Source organism: Lissotriton vulgaris, chromosome 9, assembly GCF_964263255.1.
Source record: "Lissotriton vulgaris chromosome 9, aLisVul1.2, whole genome shotgun sequence".
In the NCBI taxonomy this organism is placed as follows: domain Eukaryota; kingdom Metazoa; phylum Chordata; class Amphibia; order Caudata; family Salamandridae; genus Lissotriton; species Lissotriton vulgaris.
This window is the reverse complement of record NC_141697.1, coordinates 524345273-524361177: the sequence shown is the minus strand read 5'-3', so window position 1 is coordinate 524361177 and position 15905 is coordinate 524345273. Positions and strand designations below refer to the sequence as shown.

The 15905-nt window shown below is 47.0% G+C and overlaps 1 protein-coding gene across 1 annotated transcript in view; it reads left to right on the top strand.

The window, feature by feature from the left end:
- The window catches only part of LOC147690362 (cytochrome P450 2F2-like), a 382599-nt gene that overhangs the window by 19308 nt on the left and 347386 nt on the right, over positions 1-15905 (top strand). The window lies entirely within an intron of this gene.

Genomic DNA, 15905 nt, shown 5'->3' with positions numbered 1-15905 from the left:
TGTGGAGAGGGTAAAAAGGAGATTCTGTGTCATTTACGGCTTAAGATATTGCAATCTAGCATCAGGATGATACCAGAAGTAAGTAAAATGTGCCTGGCTACTAAATAATAAAGATATAGATCAGGAACGCTGATTCCACCGCAATCATAAGGGAGATTACTCCAACTAATCTGGGGCGACGGACAGCCCATATGAGACATGTGAGTAGACTGTGGCAATTGTCAAAAAATCATTTAGTCAGAGCAATAAGGATATTGAGAAATAAGTATGAAAAACCTTGGAAGGACCACCATCTTGATTATGGTGATTGTCCCTGCTACTGACAGTGGTGGTTTAATCCATCGCTCGACTTGAGCAGAAAGTATAACAATCACAGGGCTGTTATTATGGCGAATTACTTCGGAACTGTACCTTTGTAAATAGACACCAAGGTATTTCGAGGAGTCCTCACATCAATGTAGGGAATAGTTGAGGGGACAAGGCATCATGACATCCATCAGTGGAAATAGTTCTGACTTGCCCCAATTAATGGCCAAGCCAGAGAAGGTTTCGTGTCGGACCTTTTCTCTGAGGTTAGGTTCAGGGTCTCGGACATACAGTGATATGTTGTCCGCGTATAAAGAAGCCAATAGCGGTCCTCGATGGAACAGATCCTGCAATGTAAATGCACTCCAAGAAATGGTGCACCAATGGGTCTAGCCTGATCGGGTGCCACGCCTCAAGGGTAAATATTCAGAAACAGCACCATTAACTCGAAGACAAGTTCAAGGGGTGGTATATAACAAAGCGATGAGTTCCCGAAAACCCTTAGGAATCCCAAGTTTCGTTAGGGTGGCATGTAAAAAAGGCCAATCAAGAGAATCAAATGCCTTTTCGGCATCTAAGAGCACAGCTGCCGCTGGGAGATCAGGAGAGATGTGATTGATAACTGCAAACACCATACACAGATTAATCGAGGTAGAGCGACCAGGAACAAACCCTGACTGTTCAATAAAAGAGAGAGACGCATTGCAATACCTTTGGCAAGTACGTTATTGTCATGCTTGAGTAACAAAGGTCTGTATGAAGTACAGAGATGAGGGACTTTACTGGGTTTAAGTAGCAGAGTAATGACCGCTTTGCATGAGTAATGAGGAAACGTGCCCAGTTCCATTGACTTGGCATACACTTCAAGCAAGTGAGGGACCAAAATCGGCTTATAGGCCTTATAAAAATCACCAGTGAAGCTGTTCGAACCAGGAGCCTTTGAGCCAACAAGGGCATTTATAGCTTGGAAGATTCCTTCACCTGTAATGAGGGACACTAAGAATTGCTGCTAGCCATTTTACAACCACACTATAGCCAACCCGGACAAATAATGCGGTTAGAACTTTCGATGTGGGGGGGAGGAGTTACGCCGCGAACCAAGATGGCCGCATAAGCTGCCGGCTCTGCTGACCTCCGCCGGCGACCCGACTATCCTGTCGTCTATCCTCTACCCACGTCCTGTGCCTGGCTGTACGAAGGTCGCCTGATGCCAACGGTGCTTTACCGGATTTCCTATCTTATTCAGCGACGAAGTTATGTCGTGTCCTATTTTTGGCCTACTCCCGGGCTGCCGCCGGGACCTCGATTTTTGAAACACCCGAGAGGGACCTCATCAACATTGGCTGTGGGACCGCAATTGTGGCCGGTCTTCCAGGTCTGAATAATTCTTTCTGCTCTTGACTCTTATCCTTGTTGATGGATGGTGCCGGAGAAGAGACACTGTGACGTGCTGGGATCCTCCTGCACCGCGGCTGTGGGTTGTGTGCCTGACCCCCGTTTCCCGGTCCCGGTGCTGACGGGCTGCACCCACGGCCGGTGTCTGTCCTGAGTGTGCCAGTTCGGGACGCCCTTGTTGCTGCGATCGCCAAATGTGTGCCCCGAGCCCGGCGCTGTGGGCTGGAGATTGTGTTCCCCTCCGTCCTCTGAGCCCCGGGATGGAGGGGATGGATGGTGCACATTCATTGAGATCTGTAATGGCGGCGATTGGGGCGCTCCGCTCGCAATTCACCGGCGCATGTGTCTCTCTGGCGGCGAAACTGGATGATGTCTGCTCGCGACCGGCCACGGTTGCTGCAGCGCCTGCACAGGAATCTGCGATCCAGACGAGCGATTTGACCCTCCGTCTGCGGGGGCCCGAGCGGCAGCCCGACTTTGCTCCTTTGAGAGTCGGCCTCACCTTTCCTTCATCTATTATAGTGCATGGTCTTCCCTCTACGTCTCCTCTTCGATGGTGTGTTGTCGTTGGATGTCCTGTTCTTCATTGCCGAGTCTCATGGTCCCATAGAAGGGGATCGCCATTTTCCTTTGTCCCGGCCCGTCTGTACAACGGATGCCGCCATCTTGAAACCGGCCCTTGCTCCACTTTCAATGCCCTGGTCCACCATGGACGCTTTGACTGCCTCTGGTCGGATGTGGCTTGGTCGAGATGTGCTCCGGAACGGATTCGCACTGGTCAGGGCTGACTTTGAATTTGAGGTTTTCTTGCTCCTTGCCACTGCTTTGAATCTTCTGAGACGCTTCCTCGGTTTGCAACTGTTATGACTTTGGCGATATAACTCCTCGTGAAGCTTGCAGGGTTGACTTCTATTTCCCTGGGGTTGCTCTGTTTACTCTTGCCGGGATTGCACCGAATACTTCACCGGGCCGGGGATAGGGGGGGGTTTCTGGTGACTGTCCTCCCCGTGATAATGCTGACTGTTTTTGCTCATTGATGATGATTGTGTTATGGGGGGGTCACCGCCGGCGGGGGGTATCAGGTGTCCGGGGGCTTGTTTGATTTTCTCCTCCTCCACTTCTTATATTTTCCCTTCTGTGGGGCAGTTCCGGGGTGACAGGCACGCTGTTAGTGGGTTAGGCCGTAGCCATTACAGGGGTGCGGGGTGGCGGGTGTGGGGGGGGTTTGTTATTTTAGTTTGTTTTGTTCTATGGTCCCTATCGCTCTTTTCCGGCTTTGGGAGGGTTCTTTCCTCTTTCGTAGGGTTGGCTGTCTCTTGGTCTTGCACCTTTCTTTTTTCTTTTTTTGGCTTCTCGATAAGCCTCTGTTTTTCTGTTCTTGGGGGGTAGGCTCTCTGGGGTGATTTTTAGAAATGTGGATCATTGTAATGTGGTTTACTGTCCAGTATTATTGCTGTGGCTGCCCGGATTGCATAGTCGCTTTGGTTCTAGCCTATCTCCGACTGTAATTGGGGTAAGTCCCAATCGTCCCCTTTGTGCTCCTATCCTGTGAGGTGCGATGCCCTTGTTGTTGCAGCCCCTACTCTTTTGCAAAAATTTAAAATGAAAACCTCATATCCTGTCTGCGAGCCCCACAACCGCATCTGGTATACCTTGATATGTCCTGTTTCCTGATTGACTTCAGTTTCTCCTGTTTTATTGATTGCTTTTGCGGCCGGCCATGATGGTTGTGGGCCTGCGCATGTATCTCCTTCTTTATTGAATAAAGGTTTTTAAAAAAAAAAAAAGAACTTTCGATGTGGGATGTATATAGTTGCCTAGAATACGCAGTGAACATAAAATGCTTGCATTATCCATAACCATGGTTCCATCCTCCAGCTTTAAACCAGTTATATAGAAGGCTTGGCATGGTGGGCGAAGCAACTGTGCCAGCGTGCGTCCAGGTCTTTCCCCTTCTCCTTAACTAAATGCTCTAGCGTATTTGCCTAAGTAGGCGACCTCATGAGCAGCCATTTCAGAAAATTCCTGTAACAAAGTGGTTCTTGTGTATAATGGGACATGAGGCGTGGGGGCATGTCCTGGTCACGTAACTTCTGCGCTACCATCTTTAAGTCGTTCCTGATACTACGAAGCACTCCTGCATGTTTAGCATTGGAAACTCCCCAAATGTAAGCTTTAAATGTCTCTCACAGCATTGAGTATGTCTTGACAGTTCCAGAGTTTATAATGAAATTTTCAATAATTGCATCGCGAAGCTCAGTGCGGAATACTTCACTTAGAGCGTTGGCAGGGAAACGCTACAACAGGATCAGTAGACTGGAAAGTAGAATTTTCAGATAGGCTGCAATTGGGAAGTGATCAGACAATGCATGAGGTTTATGAGTAATGTCAGTGAGTCAAAGGAGCACCTCAGGGGAGACGTACCAGTGTTCTATGTGGGTCCACACGTTGTGCAGAGCACAGTAATAAGTGTAGTCTCTCTTATGGGGATACTGGGAACACCAGGAATCTGTGAGGTGAACGTTGTTGAGGAGGTCTGTAAGGGCCTGCAAGGCATGTTGTTTAGTAACCCGTAGACGAATCAGTGAAGTCAAGAGGAAAATGGCAAGTAATGTTTAGGTCTCCACCGAGAATTATATGGTCAGCTTGAAGCTGACTCATATGAGTGGAGAATTTATAAAGAACTTCAGAGAGTCGACATTAGGGGCATACAAGTTGACCAACAGCACAGACCTGTTAGTAAGTACTCCAGAAACTAAAAGGGAATGACCCTCAGGATCAGCAATTACGTCCCGAATAAGAAAGGGAATGCTTCTGTGTACCAGCATGCAAATCCCTAGGAGTAGGAGCTATAGTAGGCAAAGAAGGGATTCACACCCCAGGATGAAGCATAAGGGCAAGTTGCGCGCAACACCCTGTGTATTTCTTGTAGGAAGGCCAATCTAACTCCATGTCTATTCAGATAGGTGAGGGTTTGCTTTCCTTTTCAGGGATTATTTAAGCCCTTCGGGTTCCATGTCATGCAGGCGATAGTAAGTTTGCAATCAGTCTTGGTCAATGGCATTAATCAAGGAACAGTAATTTTATAATGAAACAAGTGCATATGTCTTAGGTGAGGTCAGTTATGAGGCTTCTGTGAAGGAGGACAAAGATCATCACATAAAGAACTTTACACCCCCACCACTCCACCACCCACACCGGATGAACAGAAACACTGGCAAATCCAAACAAGACCCAAACATACCAAACCCATAATAGGCCGGTGTGTACCTTGGAATCTGGCAATGTTTCGAAGGGGAAGTCGCTGTAATGCATGAGATTCTGTAAAAATATGGGGTCTACCAGCAGACAATAAAAACAAACAGTGCAGTTCATGTACAGCTCTCTGTTGCATCAGACCGAAGAAAGCTGCGGGGGATCAAAGCCATAGATCAAAAATAGTGCAAGACAAGGGAGTAGTCAAGCTAAGGTAGAATACTATGGTCAGAAGATAATGGGGCTGGTGCTCCAACTGGGGTGCGATCATCAGGTGAAGTTGATCCAGATTTATGTTCTTTGCAATCACTTATTTTAAATGTATTTTCACTGCATGCATTCAGATTTAACTCTGCTACAAGAGGCCTTGATGGTAGATTTATTATATTGGTGCATGGGAGCAGGGCTCTTTGGTTTTAGTTCTTTACTCTTACAAAGAATTTTATCAAGTGACTGATGGCCCATTATACTAAGTCAGACTCGCAAATCGAGGGGGTGCACAGGCAAATTAATAGGGCAAGCCAAGCCACAGCCATGCCATGAGTCTGGTTTGGCTCTAACAGTCTGTGCACGAGCCGAGTCATGAAAATGTTGGGTATGCATATCATGAAGCAGACATAATGTAAAAGTATGATGTAATCTCTTCAAAATTAGAAACATTTATATTTCTTTCACATGGGAAGCGTTTCACCTTAGTACATCATATATATATCAGTGCATAAATAGACATTTACTGAAAGTAGGAACATTGATGGCTCGCCCCCCAGTGACAATGCCATTAGTGAACTAAGAAACAAGTCAGCACTCATAAAAATCCTAAACATGGACTAGGGGGCATATTATCAAGCCTGTGCGCTAAAATTATTGCCGCTTTATCGGCCGAAAACGGCAGATAAAGCGGCGATAATGGGCTTGATAATATGCTCTATGGAATTCCAATCGAAGCACATGTTAGATGTGAAGACATCTAACATGGGCTTCGATTGGAATTCCACAGAGCATATTATCAAGCCCATTATCGCCGCTTTATCGGCCGTTTTCGGCCGATAAAGCGGCGATAATTTTAGCGCACAGGCTTGATAATATGCCCCTCGATTCTTATAGATGGGGTGACAGTACAGCCTAATAAATGAAATATAAGAGGTGCTTGTGCACTGCACATGCTGACCTCTGATATTTAAAAGTGCCCTCATATGCAATATTAAATAAAAATGAGGTGCCTGCCACATGGTGCCAGGATTTACAGTGACTCCCATTTCTCTATGGTAGCTTGCGCTGTGGGCGGTTTCCCATGCACAGTCGCATCGTAATTGCGGTTTCGGACTGCCGACCCGAGGTGAGTCGGTTCCAAAAGTTCTGGGATGTCAGTCAGAGGCAACTCCAACCAACATCCAAATTAGGGCCATAGTGACTAGTTTACCAAAAAAGTAAAAAATATGCACTTATAGAAGTATTCCTTGAATGGCTGCAAATATCCTTCTCTATTGAATTCACAAACATTGGCAGTAGTAGGTGTGGAAAATTCCACCAGCCCAAGTTTCCATGCAGAATACTAGCAATCAAACACCCCATTTCTCTCCCACTGTTCCTTTCTAGACCCACCTAATGTAAATCAGTACTGATTCTTTTCCTCATTGCATAGTCCACTTCAAACCATGGTCATCTTGCCTTTTTTAATGAGTTTCAAATTTTGGTAGGTTTGCAGGATTTTTTAAAACAAACAGTGTTGTATTTATTTTTTGAAGGTGTTCTAGATCTTCCCTGTTTGAGCTAAGTTGGCAGTTTAGCCAGCGATTTTCCACAAGCATATGGTTTCTTTGTGAAGTCAAATTTGTATGGTATCATAGTTTTTTTTTACAGAGTTTTGTGTAGCGCAATCTTGACCCGCATCGGGTATCAGAACGCTTTACATAGCACAAGTTGCATTACATGAGGACACATTCATTTTTGTTAGGCACGGGGGGATTAAGTGATTTGCCCAGAATCATAGGATGTTCAGGGTCATTGCCGAGACTCGAACCCAGTTCTCCAGATTTGAGGTCGACCCCCCTGGCCGTTTGGCCAAGGTGCTTGGATCCTGTTAGAAATGGGATCTCTGGTTGGCTAAGGCTGGCGCCAAAGCCAGGCAGAGACCACCGCTCTAGTCAGGGCAAGGGAGTTACATGCCAAAGATAACCCCTGCTCACCCCCTTAGTAGCTTGGCACGAGCAGTCAGGCTTATCCCGGAGGCAATTTGTAAAGCTGTCACTAAGTGCTTTACAAGTGGAAATCAGCTAAAGGCCCTGGCACCACTGTTTCCTCTTTTGTCCCACTCAGGGACTTCTCAAACATAGGCCCATCTCGTTGCAGCTGCCCGCACTGGTGCGGTGCAGCTGGGAAAAAAATAAGCCCTGGAACCATGGTGCCTCTTCTGTCCCACTGGGACTCTATCAAAAATGTGGGGCCCTTGGGTGCCTTCCAAGGCTCCAGACACTGACAATGTACATCTGGGGAGCACCACTGTGCACTCGGACACTCACTGGAGCGCTCAAAACAACTGCAGCCATGTGGCCGCTGCTGCGCTTGTGCGGTGCAGCTGGGAATACACAACAAGGCCCAGCGTGCTGGGGGCCCCCTCTGGGGTCTTGACAAAACTAATCTGGCCCCATCGTCGAAGCGGCTGCTATCTGGCGGCTCCGCTCTTGAAGATAGGCACCAGACCAAGCTCCCCATCACTAGATTCGCTGGCAATTCCGCTGTTCGCCCGGTCCCTCTCCTGGGACCGGGATTTAGACAAGGAGCCTTGAAGACTCGGACATCTTAGGCTGCATGCAGGGCTCTCCTCCATAACACGGGAGCCCCGCCTCCATTGGCAGCCTTCCTCTCCATCATTCTTGGCCTCTGCACAGGGCTCACCTCTTCTCTGCAGATGCAGGGCTCACACTGCTCACGGGAGCTCGGCTTGCCCCAGCGGCAACTTCCTCCTACCGGGCCCGGCCACAACCAGGCAATGGTGCCTGTCTTCCGTGTCGCGCTCAGCAGTGACTCGGAAAGTTCTCTTGGTGGTTTCTGTTTCTTTGGCTGTGATGCGGGGTGGGCACCCGCTGTCCACATAGCATGAGAGCGGGGTGGGCACCCGCTCTCCAACGTGAAATACCTCAGACGCAGGGTGGGCTCCCGCCTCACTACTGCATCATGGGGAAATCCCTGCGCTGGCGATTCTCTCTCTTGCTCTTCGTGCAGCACCGCGCTGCAAGGCCCACCGGCTCCTCTCCCCTGGCCAGATATTGCGCTCCCAGGTCATCAGGAAAATCCAAGGTGTAGCGCTCACATGGCACAATGTGCTCCAACAGCAAAAGTCCTCAGACATCAAGGGGCAATGCAGGGTCCAGGGAGGCAAGCCCTTATGGCAGTTCTACCTGGGCCCTAGCAGCACGCCCCATCAGGATTCAGGCACAGCACACCATCAGGGAAGAGAACAACATTTCCAGGGGGTACAGCCCCTATACTTATACCATATCCTTCCTTTGTCTGCAGCGCAGGGCTTGGGGAACCAGATGCAACTATTTCAGGGGGGATTTGGGGCACTATGTTTCCCAAGCTCCTCTTCACTTTTGTCAGGTGGGGGCTAGGTGATCAGACACACCACAGGGGGCAGAGCCAGCATTGCACAGGGCAGGAACACTCCTATTCAGGGACAGGGGGCCACTCCTCCCACCACTCCAAATGTAGATGTCCTATTCAGCCCAGAGCTGACTCATCCTGCCCCTCCTGGAGCCACCCACAACTCCCAGCCCCGGTCACTCACAAGCCAGACATGCAATTCACATCAGGCAGGCAGACACATAGCACACGGAGATGCCAGCTTCTAAAAGTGGCATTTCTCCACCAGTCATCATAAATCTGCGCACACCGTTGCGCAGCATTCATTCTCAAGAGTTCATACATACTAAACTGGACCCTGCGCTCTTCTCATACCAGGAATTACCACGGCCACCCTTATCCCCAATGCATTCCTATGGGAGGACAGGTCAATCTCACCAATGTAACACAGAGAGCTCACACACTTTACACTGGACCACTGTGCCAAAGTGCCCAGAGGCATAAAACCACCAACATCATGTCAGAAATAAGGCGGGGGATAGGCAAAAAGTTCAGGGGTGAACCTGCCAAAAAGGGCCAGGTCCAACAGATCCCATCTATTTAGACCTCTAAAGATGCTGGACTCTGTGGTCAGCTGGGGTTAATAAAGGGTACCCTCGATTACACACAAGCCTACCATTTGTCCTGGGCACATATATTAAACAGTACTTGTAATATACAATTTATGTAAATCATGTCCCCGAACAAACATTTTTCCTGTTTATGTGAGTGTGGTGCATACTGGGCCCAGTTGTGCAATGTTACAGTTGAAGGAAGTTCCCAGAAACTTCATGTGGATGCATGTGGTAAGAATGGTGTTGGTGGAAGATCTCCATGCTGTATAAATGTGTGTGATTGCTGAGACCAGCAGAATCTGGATTACACCTGGTAAAATTGAGCACAAGATGGAAGCTGAACACTGCCAATTAGTTAGATGATGGGAAGTTGGTCACTCAACTGCTTTGCAAAAGGAATCCTTTAGGCAGGGCCTGGCTCTCTTGTCTCTGCCAAAAGTGCTACTCCGAAATGCTGATATCAATCAGGTGCTGATATTCATACTGAGTACACCCCTGTTTTCTACCTGCAGTGAGATCTATCACCTGAACACAGACCTTAGGCCATATTTAGAGTTTGGCAGACAAGATACTCCATCACAAATGTGGTGGATGTTCTGTCTGCCATATTACATGCGCATTATAGCTTATTGCAATTGTAATATGGTAATGGGATATCCTCCAAATTTACTGTTGTGTCTCATCAGTCAAACTGCAAATACGTCCATTTGTCTGCTCTGCAGAGAATGAATACAAGAAGAAAGGGAACTCTTCTACACTAGCTCCATTACACTGACTTTAACTATTCTACACTAGCTCCACTACACTAACTTCAAGACCCATATCACCTGTTTCTTTCCCTCTTGTAATGGGACCCAAGCTCTCCTACTTGCTTCCAGATTTCTCTCTATCCAAGAAGAGGGTAATGTACACTGTGATTCGGAACATCCTGAGATTCAGCGCTGGTGTTTAAGACTGCCATTCTCCTAGAGGTGAGGGTACATCATATAGAAGTCATGCTGAAAGGAGGTGTGGGTCCGGCTGTGACCATGGAAGCCTGTCAGCCACTGTGCCTTGTGCTTGAGGGCAGCTGATATGAACAGCTAAAGCAAGAAAGAGAATCAGTGCAGACTCATTGGTTGGATTGGGACTCCTGTCTTTCTAGAGTGAATCGTGTCTGATCAAGGTGAAGTCTACTGATCAGAACAAACCAGGAGAGAAGAGAAGTGAGATCACAACTGCTGTGCAGACTGACTTATCAACTGAAGCAAAGGGCCTCCTGAACCTGCCTGGTACAGCACTGAAGCAACTGTAACCTCTCAAAAGCCTAGAGAAGTAGGGATCTTCTCTGAAACTAGCAGTGGGCTGAGCGATCCTGCCAGTGATCTCCAGATGGGCTTCTCAACACCGCCGTACCTTACTTTAAGCTCAAGCTGGTGGGTCCTGCTAGATAACTCCACAACAAGCCTCAGTACAGGGAACAATATGGACTGACCTCCAGGTCAGAGAAAACAGGGAAGCTATGCTTGTATCCAGTGCTGAGCCCACACCTGTGTTTTAGTTCAAATTTGATTTGTCTATGTGCGTTTAACATTACAACACAAGATTTTAGAACCATGTGTCTAGAGCCTATTAATATTTGTAGTATTAAGTACATGTGTCTATATTCCAGTACTTCTCTTTTATAATAAAAAAAATGGGTGTGTCAGTATTTATTGTGTTTGCTTTGATGACTGTTGAGTTCTGAGTCTTGTCCACTTCACTCTAACTCATGAGACGCCATAGACTGCTTGCGATCGATACATTGTGTAGGAGAGTGGAGCATTAAGTGGTGTGAGGGTTAGACCTCACCATATCACATTATCGCAATATCACAATGATTGTCCTTGGATTCACAATAATGAATCCTTAGCTCAATCCAGGTAGGGTTGCAAATAGCAGTCCGTCTATACTAGAGGAACAAGTGTTAAGCATTTCAGAGTACCAAAGTGCACGATAAGTAATTGGTACAACTTGAGAGAAATCCATCACCAATTCATAAAAATAATGTGTATTATTATCTTAATTTAAACACCAAAGTGAATGGAATAGCATACATATAACTAGTGATATAGGTTTGGGAAGCAATATAAAATCAATGCAAAATACTACAGTGAAAACATAATATTGCGGTCAATGGGACAAACCGCTTGTGTCAATTGGTCAATTGTAGATCAAGTTCTGTGGAACCCTTGCCAGGTTAAGGTCATGTTGGTCCCTGGACCAGGCCACAACAGTTGGGTGCAGTGTTGTCCTGGCTATCCCTACTGGTGATCCGGTGCTGCTAGGGAAAAAGATGCAAAAAGACTACAACTGTGTGATGACACTGTTCGAAGTTCAGATGGAATTCCCTCTTAATGCAGAGTCTAGTAAAGGGGCCAGGTGCTGGACTGGGGACCAACAAAGCCTTGGCAGCAGCAAGCAGTGCAGAAAATAACTTCAGGCCCAGGGGAACGGTAGCTGTCTGCAACTTTATGGAAGGCAGGACTGCAGTTTCTTATATGCACTAGACCATTTGGATTTGGGTGATCCCACAGAGGGCCCAATGGGCCCAATGGCCAGTGATCACCTAAATCCAAAGGGTCTAGTGCACTTAGGAAACTGCATTCCTGCCTTCTATGCTTTTGTTCCTGACTCCTGAGAGTGGCTAGACTGCTTGGAAGGAGGTCTGATTACTGTCTTGGTGGCAGCAAACACAGGAAGTGTGGGCTAGCCACCCAGAAAACAGAGAAGCTGGGGCAAGCAGGTGGGCAACTTCTAAGGTAGCCACCTGGGTGAATGCCATCATCCAGAGCACAAGATTTATGTCAGGAGTGAGAAGGCATGTTGTTTGATACAACCTATGAACTGGGTACCACTGGCACTGTAGCCTTGATAGCAGGTTTCAATGCACTGTCAGAGTTGAAAACTAGCAACTAGTAGTACCAATGGGGAAAAAGTTAGGGACATCTGCAAAGAGCCATATTTTCTTACACATTAAGAGTCAAGTGCGGATATGGTGTAGTGATTGACCAGTTTGCAGTTGAACTGTAGGTCTGGACTGCATTGACAAACGGCTCCAACCACCAGTGTTGGGGGCCTGTAACTCCTGCCTGCTCCTGAACCACCGAAAAAAGTTCTGATAAGCCCTTTTAACATTACAAGGACCCAGAAATAAAATGATTTTTGCATTTTAGTACCTGCTGACTGTTTGATGTTTTCTGTTTTGAATACACAGAATCATGTAGGGAACTGGAAATGAGGGGTATGTGGGCAATTTAGCAGATTGTTACACCTCACCTCAAGACTAACACCTCTCTTGCCTCAAATCATCATTCCAGTTCCCTATATAACAGTGATTCTCAAACTGTACACCGTGACTCCCCGGGACACCATCAAAACTAGCCAGGGGTAGCCAAGCTCCAATCACTTTAATGCATTTAATGTTGAAGAGTTTGTTGGCTTCAGTTAAACTAATTAAACTTAAACGCATGATGTCGACAATCTGTAAGTGACAAGCCTGAAGCTGAAAACGTAGTGCTTAATTGATGGCATGTTGAGGGAGATGACCTTCATATTTCAGTGCATCCCCACGTTTCAACACTCCCAAAGTAAGTGGAAGATGCCTGATTTACTTTGTTAGACTTGTTGATAGTTTAGGTTTTCTCCAAATGCATTTTACACCAATGAAAGTTATGTGGAAAAGTACAGTTGTCGTGTTTCTCAATACACTTAGGGCCCAATTACGATGCCGTAGGAAACATCATCGTAATCGGTTGTTGGGATTCCTTTCTGACTGACCCGTTTTGATGGGTTTGGTAAGAAAGGAATCCAAACCGGATATCTGAATGGTCTCCGAAGAGCCCGTCTGCCATTTGGAAAGCCTCCAGTAATTCCTCAGGCGGTTCTTTCCGCCTGAGGGATTACACTGGCATATTTCAACAGCCTTTCTGTGCCGGCCTTTCCTGCACAGAAAGGCTGTGGGAATCCAACTATGGAGGCCCATGCAGAGCCCCCATGTGTGCAAGGCCTCCGGATGGTGGTCTAGTGGGCACCCATGGTGCCCCTTGTTGATCGCTGCATCTGGTGGCAGGCACTCTGAGGTGCCTGCCCTATGGTGCAGGGGTGAACTGCACCTCAGCTCTTTACAATAAGAGCATGCATTCTATTCGGAATGCATGCTCCCATTGTAAAGACTCGGAATGCGACCAAACAGTGTTCAGTCGCATCCTTATTTCTGGGTTGGGACTGATGACAGGGGGTCGTTCGGTCCCAGTTCCCAAAAGATGTCAGACCGACTCAGGTCCGTCTGACATTGTAATTGGGGCCCTAAGTGTTATTAAATATTGACATGTGTACTTGAACCATAGCTACTTCCAGTACACATTTCTTTCAGTACACACACTTCCAGAGAGGTCTGCTCTCTCGAAGAAAGAGCAACGTGCAAAAAAAGGGAGGATTTTAATGGTCTTGCATTGAATTGGAGGCAATTTTAGGGAGGAGACAGCTATAATAAAGCAGTATGGAGTTTTAAAAAATCATGAGTCACCCTGCTGAGAGGGGTGTGTTGGCACAAATGGCATGAGTAGAAATGGAAGGTCATGCAAATATTCTTCAAGCGCAGAAACACTCTAGCAATGGGGACTACTTGCAGAGGGCTGCCATCTAGTACTGTAAGTGGGATAAAAAAAGTTTGAGAGGGTGCTCTAAGAAAGGAATGGACAAAGAAGTGTAGCTAGGAATATTTTATTGTGCCGCCTTAGTAATTCAAAACACTCTCTGCATGATTATAATATCTTCATCACCTTCATCCCAATTATTTTCAGGGAGAAAAATGTAACTACTCCTGAGACCGGGCTTACATCCCCCACCCTCCCAATTAATAATTACAATATGGAGCTGCAGCCAACAGCCAATGGGTCATGGGAGCAGAGAGTCAAAACAGTTTGGGAATTCCTGCTATAGAAAAAAAATTCAACAGGTAGTTTTGGTCTGCAGCTCAATCTGTCAAATGGTTAGGTTACCTCAGGAAGTTAGGATATTTCCTGAGATTTATGCAGAACTGGAAACGCTGCTGAGATACCTCTGGTCCACAACCAGGAACACGGTGACCCGGGAGCTACCTAGACGCAGCGCACAACGCTTTAGATAATACACAGAATAGAGGGACCTCAGAGCCACACAATCTGCATCTCCCTTACTCCTAACCGCTAATCTTGATAAAAGGGTGTAGAGTTATCCGCTCCACATCTCCTACAGCTACATAGCTCCTGGGATTCCGGCCCAATCGTACTCTGTCGGCAGACTCAGTGAAGATACTTTACGTCAGCATCTAAACTTTGCTGAAAGCGATCTTGTGAGTACACTATACGATATAAGAATTCTCGCCACAAGGGTGCCATCTCTACTTCCCTGTTTTCCATTGAACCAGTCACGGGCCCCACCGGGTCGGAAGTATCACCGGCAGAGCGACCTTCGACATATACGCAGCCGATCTTGAGCCGTGAGGATTCGCAGAAGCGATGAAACACGTGTTGGCTGGCTGCTGTCTTGTTAATGAAAATTAAAGAACTGAAGACTACTTATTCTGTACAGGAGATCCCTGATTTTCTGCAGCCTTATTTGCTTTACTTGTTGCATGTCTAACTGTATACGTTAATTTTTGATATTACATGTGTGTGCATAGGGTTTCTTTTCCTTGAATCTTTGTGTTTCACCAGCTTGCTGGTTTAACACCTTAAGTGCTGCGCCTATTCCAATGGCCGACGGCACCACTACCTCGGGAGTGCTGCCGTCGGCCGTTGGACGTTCCAACTGCACCTGCGCAATGGAACATTCAGCACTGGAGCTGGACGTTCCATAGCTGCTAAGGTGTTAACATATGAATGGTTATTAGGGTTTTTCCACTCACCCAGTTGCACCACCAATTTAATTTATCTTAGATACAATCTCTTGTGCTTTTACCATTGGCAGTGTGCCCAGAGCTTCTCTGACACTAAAAACCTTGCTGTGTAGTCTTCAATTTGGCTGTGTTTGCATTCCAACAACCAGAATTCTTAATCTATTCTATTCTTAACTCCAGCATTACATTGCTGTAAATTACACCCTGCCTTTTCCATTCGTTATCCCATATAATTTATTGGAGGCATCTGGACTGCCCCACTATGTAAATTCAAGAATATTTAGGAACCAGTTTGTAAACCTTTTAACTTGAAATATCTGAAAGAGAGGAGAGTGCCCACACAGTAAATGCCACCATTTAAGTCAGTAGTTGATTAAAAATGTCATCATAAGCAAAAACATTTGTCTCAACATTTTTGTAAACATCACTTTCAAAGTTGTACTCAAAATCCCGAACCTCCACAATAAAAAACGCAATAAGGGGCCTATTATGATCATGACGGACTTGCGTCCGTCCGCGATCATTGAGTAGGAGGGGACGTCCGCATGGGCTGCAGAGTCCCCTCCTGTGCGATTAGGATGTGACCGCCACCCTGGCGGTCACATCCTCTATTTTTAACATTGCCGCGGGTGCAGCTTCAAGCTGCACCCGCGGCAATGTTAAAAATGCACGCATTGCATTTGCATGCAGAAAGAGGCAGGCACCGCGCGGTGCCTGCCGCTTTCTGCATGCAAATGCAGGGGGTACCATAGGTACCCCCCATGTGCACCCCTCACCCCCCTTCACCTAGGGGGCCCGCAACGGGCCCCCTAGGTGAAGAGCCGTATGCTTTTCCACGGCGGAAAACCCGCCGC